This window comes from Micropterus salmoides, unplaced genomic scaffold (genome assembly GCF_014851395.1).
Source record: "Micropterus salmoides isolate LMB-PRFRI ecotype aquatic unplaced genomic scaffold, ASM1485139v1 Ms_hic_scaffold_22, whole genome shotgun sequence".
In the NCBI taxonomy this organism is placed as follows: Eukaryota; Metazoa; Chordata; class Actinopteri; order Centrarchiformes; family Centrarchidae; genus Micropterus; species Micropterus salmoides.
In genome coordinates this window covers 5629470-5635714 of record NW_024041373.1, presented here as the reverse complement: position 1 = coordinate 5635714, position 6245 = coordinate 5629470, and positions in this window count along the sequence as shown.

The following is a 6245-nucleotide window of genomic DNA, read 5'->3' as shown; positions in this document are numbered from 1 at the left end:
ATAGGAAAATTCGATCTATGTTAACACCGATACCATTTTATACGCCTTCATCTCATCACGCCTGGATTATTGTAACAGCCTTTTCACTTGTTTATCCCAAAAATCTACTGATCGACTCCAGACTGTCCAGAACTCAGCTGCCAATGGATGTAAATGTTCTGCAAAGATTTTCTATATATACCGTATCTGTCCAGCTACAGCAAAATGCAGGAAATTTGAAAACATTTTGTTCTGAATGTGTTTTTAACAGTTTTGGACACAGTGTGTTAGCATCTGAAAAACATGCTGCAGATATACAGTATAGTGTTTTGCTGGCGGTGAAGTAGTAATGTGAAAAGAGTTCATGGATTTTAGAGAAAGTGGTCATTGAATGCATTTTGTGTGAAAGCAATGAAAAATGACTCACAGTTTGGTCCACATCCACTTCTGTTTTGCTGACTGTGTGAAGAGTTTTGACAATGTGACTTCAGATTTGACCAATGCAGGTTAGCAATTGAAAAAAACTGTAACTAGCAATCAGTAGACTGACCGGTTGACCCGCACCACAAGATGAGCACAAGAGTAAATGACAGACCTTAAAATATCAGTGATTGGTGGATTCTGAAGTTAAACACCGGAACAGTGTAGCCATTTACAGTAAGATGTGTAGTTTTTAACTATGCTCTCTCTAGAAGCCACAGGTGGAAGGTTGGTTTAAAAAGCCTGTGATACATAAAGCCAATTGCATAGCAGTATGTGTTGGATGTATATCCACAAATCTAAATAAACTGACTCCAAACCCTGCTTTCAAACATTATGGCACCTTAATTAAAGAGAAGAAAACTATATTTATTTTAAATGTTTCTAGTTGTTTTTATAGTTTTAACTTTAAAATTAAATTCAGCGAACTTCAATGGACTTAGTGGATTCCTCTGGCTTGTACAAAGTTGTTTTTGTATGACTATTGTTGTACTTCAATTGCACATAAAGAAAGAAATATCTGGCAGCTTTTTTATAACCTAGACACAAATATAATATAATACTGAATCTTTTTTTCTTACCTTCTAAAATGTGACAAAGTCATCTGAGAATAACTGTAAGTTATTCAGTAAATACTCTAATGATTTTAAGCATCTCTGATTACAGAAACAAGACTGTCATTCATCTTTGCTACGACATGATCCCACACGTGTTTTGAACTATACACTGTTGTCAGCAAAGGAATGGCCAGTTCTTACATTGCTGGTGGTTGTTTATCGGACATTAAGTTTGCAAAACCTCTGAAGCTACGAGCTGAGGATATTGAGCTTGACTGAGTGAGAGAATGTGCGAGGAGGGGGCAGCGGGCTGCGCAGCTTGTGTACAAGCAGTAATTGACACTGCTTTGAAGACTCCTGGCTCTGACTCCTGGTTGTGTTGTTCAGGGAGCAGTGGACCTTTTTTTATACAGATGATCTATCTCATACTACTACTTTCTGGATGACATAAATATGACAAAAGGTTATTAAATGAATTCCCTACTGCAGCTCTATGTTATGAGTGTTGATGTTGTATAGTTTGTCCACCAGAGGGCCCTCTGCAACTCCCCTGTTGGCAACATCTCTGTTTGAAAGACATATAAATGAGCTAACATATTCAGCTCTACTTTTGTTCTGTACTATTTATAACAATAAAAAAAAAATTTTTCATTATGTCATTGGTCGACGTGATGTATAGTTTTTTCAAAATCTCATATAATATTATAAAAGAACATCAGTCTTAAAATGCTCATGTCGGTTGGGCTCTAATTTTAACAATACTTAAATATGTCCAAGTTCATTTTGTTTCTGATGTTTTACTATTCCTGTATATGCTTGTTTCCTACCCTGATAGCTAGCATGCTATGTCTTGCTGTCGGCTATCTAGCTACTGTAGCCAGCTTTAACATCTAATTTAACACCTTTTAGAATATTTGAGACCTTCACTTCCACGAGAGCCAAACTCAAGCAAAGCTTGAGCAATGCTGTATACACTCACCTCTGGTTTACACACACACACACACACACACACATATTATTTTTGCGTAACTGTCATCATGTGCACTCCTCATAACTGACTTCACTGGTTACCGACTGATGTTCTCAGACATGAACAGGCCTGCGGTTGGCGCAATGAGGATGACTCACTTACCCATAATAACACCCTAAACTGTGATTTGCCGAAATCAATCAAACCTCAACAACAATAGTCAGTCTTCTTTGACATTATAAAACTGGGTCATGTTTGTTGTATAACTTGCCTGCATGAAGACTGAAGGCTTATGTCAATGACAGGAAAATATGTCACTTTCAAATGCTTTTCTTGTGACTTGTATGTTTTCTGCACAGTATAATACTGTGCGCTTTATTTGAATCTATTCACTTACAAATCATTATGTAGTTATCTTGGAAAAAGTCTATTAAAATGGCTTGTTATGTTAGCCATTGAGTCCTACTATCCCTCAAACTGTATCACTTTTCATATCAAATTTCCATCAGTCATTGTAGTAGTTCATATTTCAACAGTGAGTTACAGAAACAAGCAAAATCAGCCCATCCTCCAGCCCAGATAGCATAGTTCAATTATGCAGCAGCTTGTTTCCACCCAAGTTTATGTTTTTTGTTAGGCCACCACCTCTAGTGGTGGAAAAAGTCAGGTGACATATTATGAAGAGCAGCCAAGTCTGCAGGAGGGTAGTGGAATTGATGGAAGTGTCAAGTAAACTTACGACTTTCACTTGGTAACTATAAAACTTATAATATCTATTGCCTGTTAATTATCACTTTTACACTACAAAGTACCTTTGTGTCTGTATTTGTATCTCGGGTCTGTAAAGCACTTTGAATGGCTGTAGTGTTTGGAGGGTGCTATATAAATAAACCTGCCTTGCCTTGTGAAAGTCCTGTGTGAAAGAACGTCAAAGGTGACATATTAAAAGTCTTAAGTTGAATAACAATTTGTGCGTGATTTACGTAACGTAGGCCTATGTATTTTAATCCAACTACGATCTTTTCCAAAACCTAAACATGTAATTTTGTTGACTAAACCTAACCAAACTACAACGTGTTAAACGTCATGTGACCTAGGTTTTTGTTTTGGGACAACTGACAATCAACCTATTTTGGTAGAAATTTAGATATGAGGTTTAGGAATGAGGACGTGTTCAAGTATGGACAGCCATATTATTGGTCAGCCAAATTTCATTGCTTATTTATAGCTGTGTGAGAACAACGTAATCCAAGGAAATGTCATCTCAGTCTGTGGTTTTGTATTCCAGCCCCCCCCCCCCCCAGTTGGCTTCTCATTCATACGTTCACAGCATTATTTCTCCAAATAGCAGGAAGAGCCTAAATCACTGTGACGTAGGCAGAAATCAAGGGCATACTGAACGGCTCGATGAAAACTGGTAACAACATCTCTCTGTGAATGTGGGAAGCGGCAACAGAGTCCGGATCGAGGGAAAGCATTGTGACGTTCTTGTTGTTATTGTTATGATACAACAACACAAAAGCGAAACATATTTCGCTTTGCAATGGAAAACCTCTCGGCTCAGTGTGCTCCAGCTGCTTCGGTTTCCTCCCTCACCCGTCTCCCCCAGCAAGACGTCTTTCATGCCATTGTGGATGTGGCATTCTGGAAACACAATGAAACAAGCGTGAACCCAAACTACACTTCCCCTGGCACCAGCGCTGCATTGTGGGACACGGTGGGAGGAGATGCTGGGTCAGGGGAAACTCAACTGGGGCCTTTGCACCCAAAGCTACAATTTACAGTTGAGAAAGCAAAGACAAAGGGCAGCCATGTAGATATATATTGACCTACAGGCTGGTTATTACCAACCTCTCCTCACCTTTACACAGTTAATTCTTTGTATTTTACTGTGTTTTTGAAGCTAAGTAAATGGGAAGGGGGGGCATTTTCAGTACGGATATCAATGATTAATGTACAATTGATTAATAATTGTTAAAATTGAATTTATCAAATCTATAGAAGCCAAGGGGCATGCGGTGTCAGTAAATGTACTGTAGTTTTGGTGTAGTACCCGACTGCATTCAACATAAAGAAACACTAACCCTTTTTACACAGAGTTGCAGCAATACTGCCATTTTAGAATGGTAGTTTTAGTTTAGTTTTATGTTTACTGACAGGTTCTGCTTCCCAGCATGTCCTGGTGTTAACTGACTACTGATTACAAATTATTTGAACTTTGCCACTATAGTTTTAGGAGAAATTTACAACTGTTTTATGCATGTGCTTCCACACACACAGACGGCCATTCTGGATCTTCCGAAGATAAGCAGAAGAGTCAGAGCTTTTCAATTGGCTGCTCATTTTACACCCAGAACCTTGGAGCCAAGAGGTTTAGTCGGCAGTGTATTGGTTTGATTAAAGAAACACCCCCAAGCCCACCAGCAGCACCAGCAGCACCAGCAACACCAGATTACAGCACATATCATGAGCTCACCCCAGGGGCTTTAGAGGTAGCAATTACTGCCACCACCCACCTGAACCACACACACATACGCATACCTGTTTCTCCTGACCATGACTCCACTATCCACTATCCTGTATCTCCTCAGCCTCCTCTCCTCCTCTCTGAGAGATCAGATTACAGGTCCATCTGATAATGGTAAACACTGTGGTTAACTGTCGGGCTGGGCCTGTGAGTACGTGTGTGTGTGTGTGTGTGTGTGTGTGTGTGTGCGTGTGTGTGCGTGTGTGTGCGTGTGTGTGTGTGTGGGAGGGTGAGACGGCAGGAGCTGTCAGTGTACATCAAGAACTATCACCAGTCCTTGTTTTAGGAGCAATCCTGCTTTAAGCACTATGACACACACTCACACACACACACACACGCCCATACTCTTGTTTGCATTTCAAAATAGATTATGGGCAGTTTTGTTTTCCTGTTCTCCTAAATTCAATTTGCAACCGTATACGCTGTCTGTGCGATGTGTTTAACTCCATCATCCGTTAGGTCATGGTCTGCTCTGCCATGACATCCAGACCGTTCTGCCCCTGCAGTCGAGCCAGCCAATTACAGTAATCCTATTGATCCAAAACATACCTAACTCCACCCTTACATGTTATCTGCAGGAGCAACCACAAACAGCGAAGCTGCCTCTCACTGTATCCATCCATGTGGCGAATTGTCTCTCTTGACTTTGGGGGATGCTCAGACTGATAGTCTGAGGAGTTTTTGTGCTCAATTTTCTTTCTATCTTCATCTTTATGACTTGATGGTCTAGTCCTATATGATCTTACTGTATATGAAGTAGGGTTCAATGTGACCAAGTAATCTGAAAACCTAGTACCGATACAGTAGTACTGCACTCAAGCTTCTGGATATCAGCGTAGGTTAGCATCGCTTTATCTCTCTATCTTTAACTGGCTCTCTTCAAAGCTCAAGAATCCGACTACCTCCATCTCTAAAGCTAAATAAAGGTGGATTAAGCAATTTTAATAAAATACACACATATTTTACAAATTCAGCCAGTGTCTGCTCAAGGTGTGCTAGCTGTCCATTCTGTGTGCGCTGATAAAAAATCTGGTGTTTGTACACAGTCCTGGCTCTGTCAGTGGGAAACAAACAAAGTGGCCCGCACCCCGCCACATAACACTATTCCAGTTGTTCTAGCTATGATTTGTGTGTTAGTTATGTTAACTTCACAGCAGCAACTGTAACGACAGTATGCTAACCCACAATCTTCAACAATTTGAAAACCACACACTTGATGTTTATACTTAATGATTTCAGAGTGGCGATTCTGGGGACTTGGGCTTTCACTCCAAACGTGACTAAAACAAATATGGATGTTGTAGTACACACATGTTCTATGTTTTGCACAGAAAAACAAAAAAAGAGCATAAAACTGTGGATGAACCGATGAACTTATGGCTGAGAAGAGGGAAACAGCATGGTTCATCCACACAGCACGTTGGTGATGCTTCCCGGTCAGTTTGCTTTTGAGGGCTATAGTGGGTTTCTGATCGCAGGCTCCCCGACCCAGTTGGTGACCTTAAGATTAGAAAATGGCTCTACCCCTTCACACTACAGGATCATTTGGGCCGATAATCTGCTCCGACGAGCCTTGGATCGGGAACACTGACCCAAAATCGGCACAATTATCCTATAGTGTGCGGCCAGCATAACTTAGTTGACCTGTTTTCTTGTCCAACACATTTCATTGTACCACACACACAAGCAGAGCAGGAAGGCCACAGTGGACTGGTTGAGCTGTGTGCAAAAA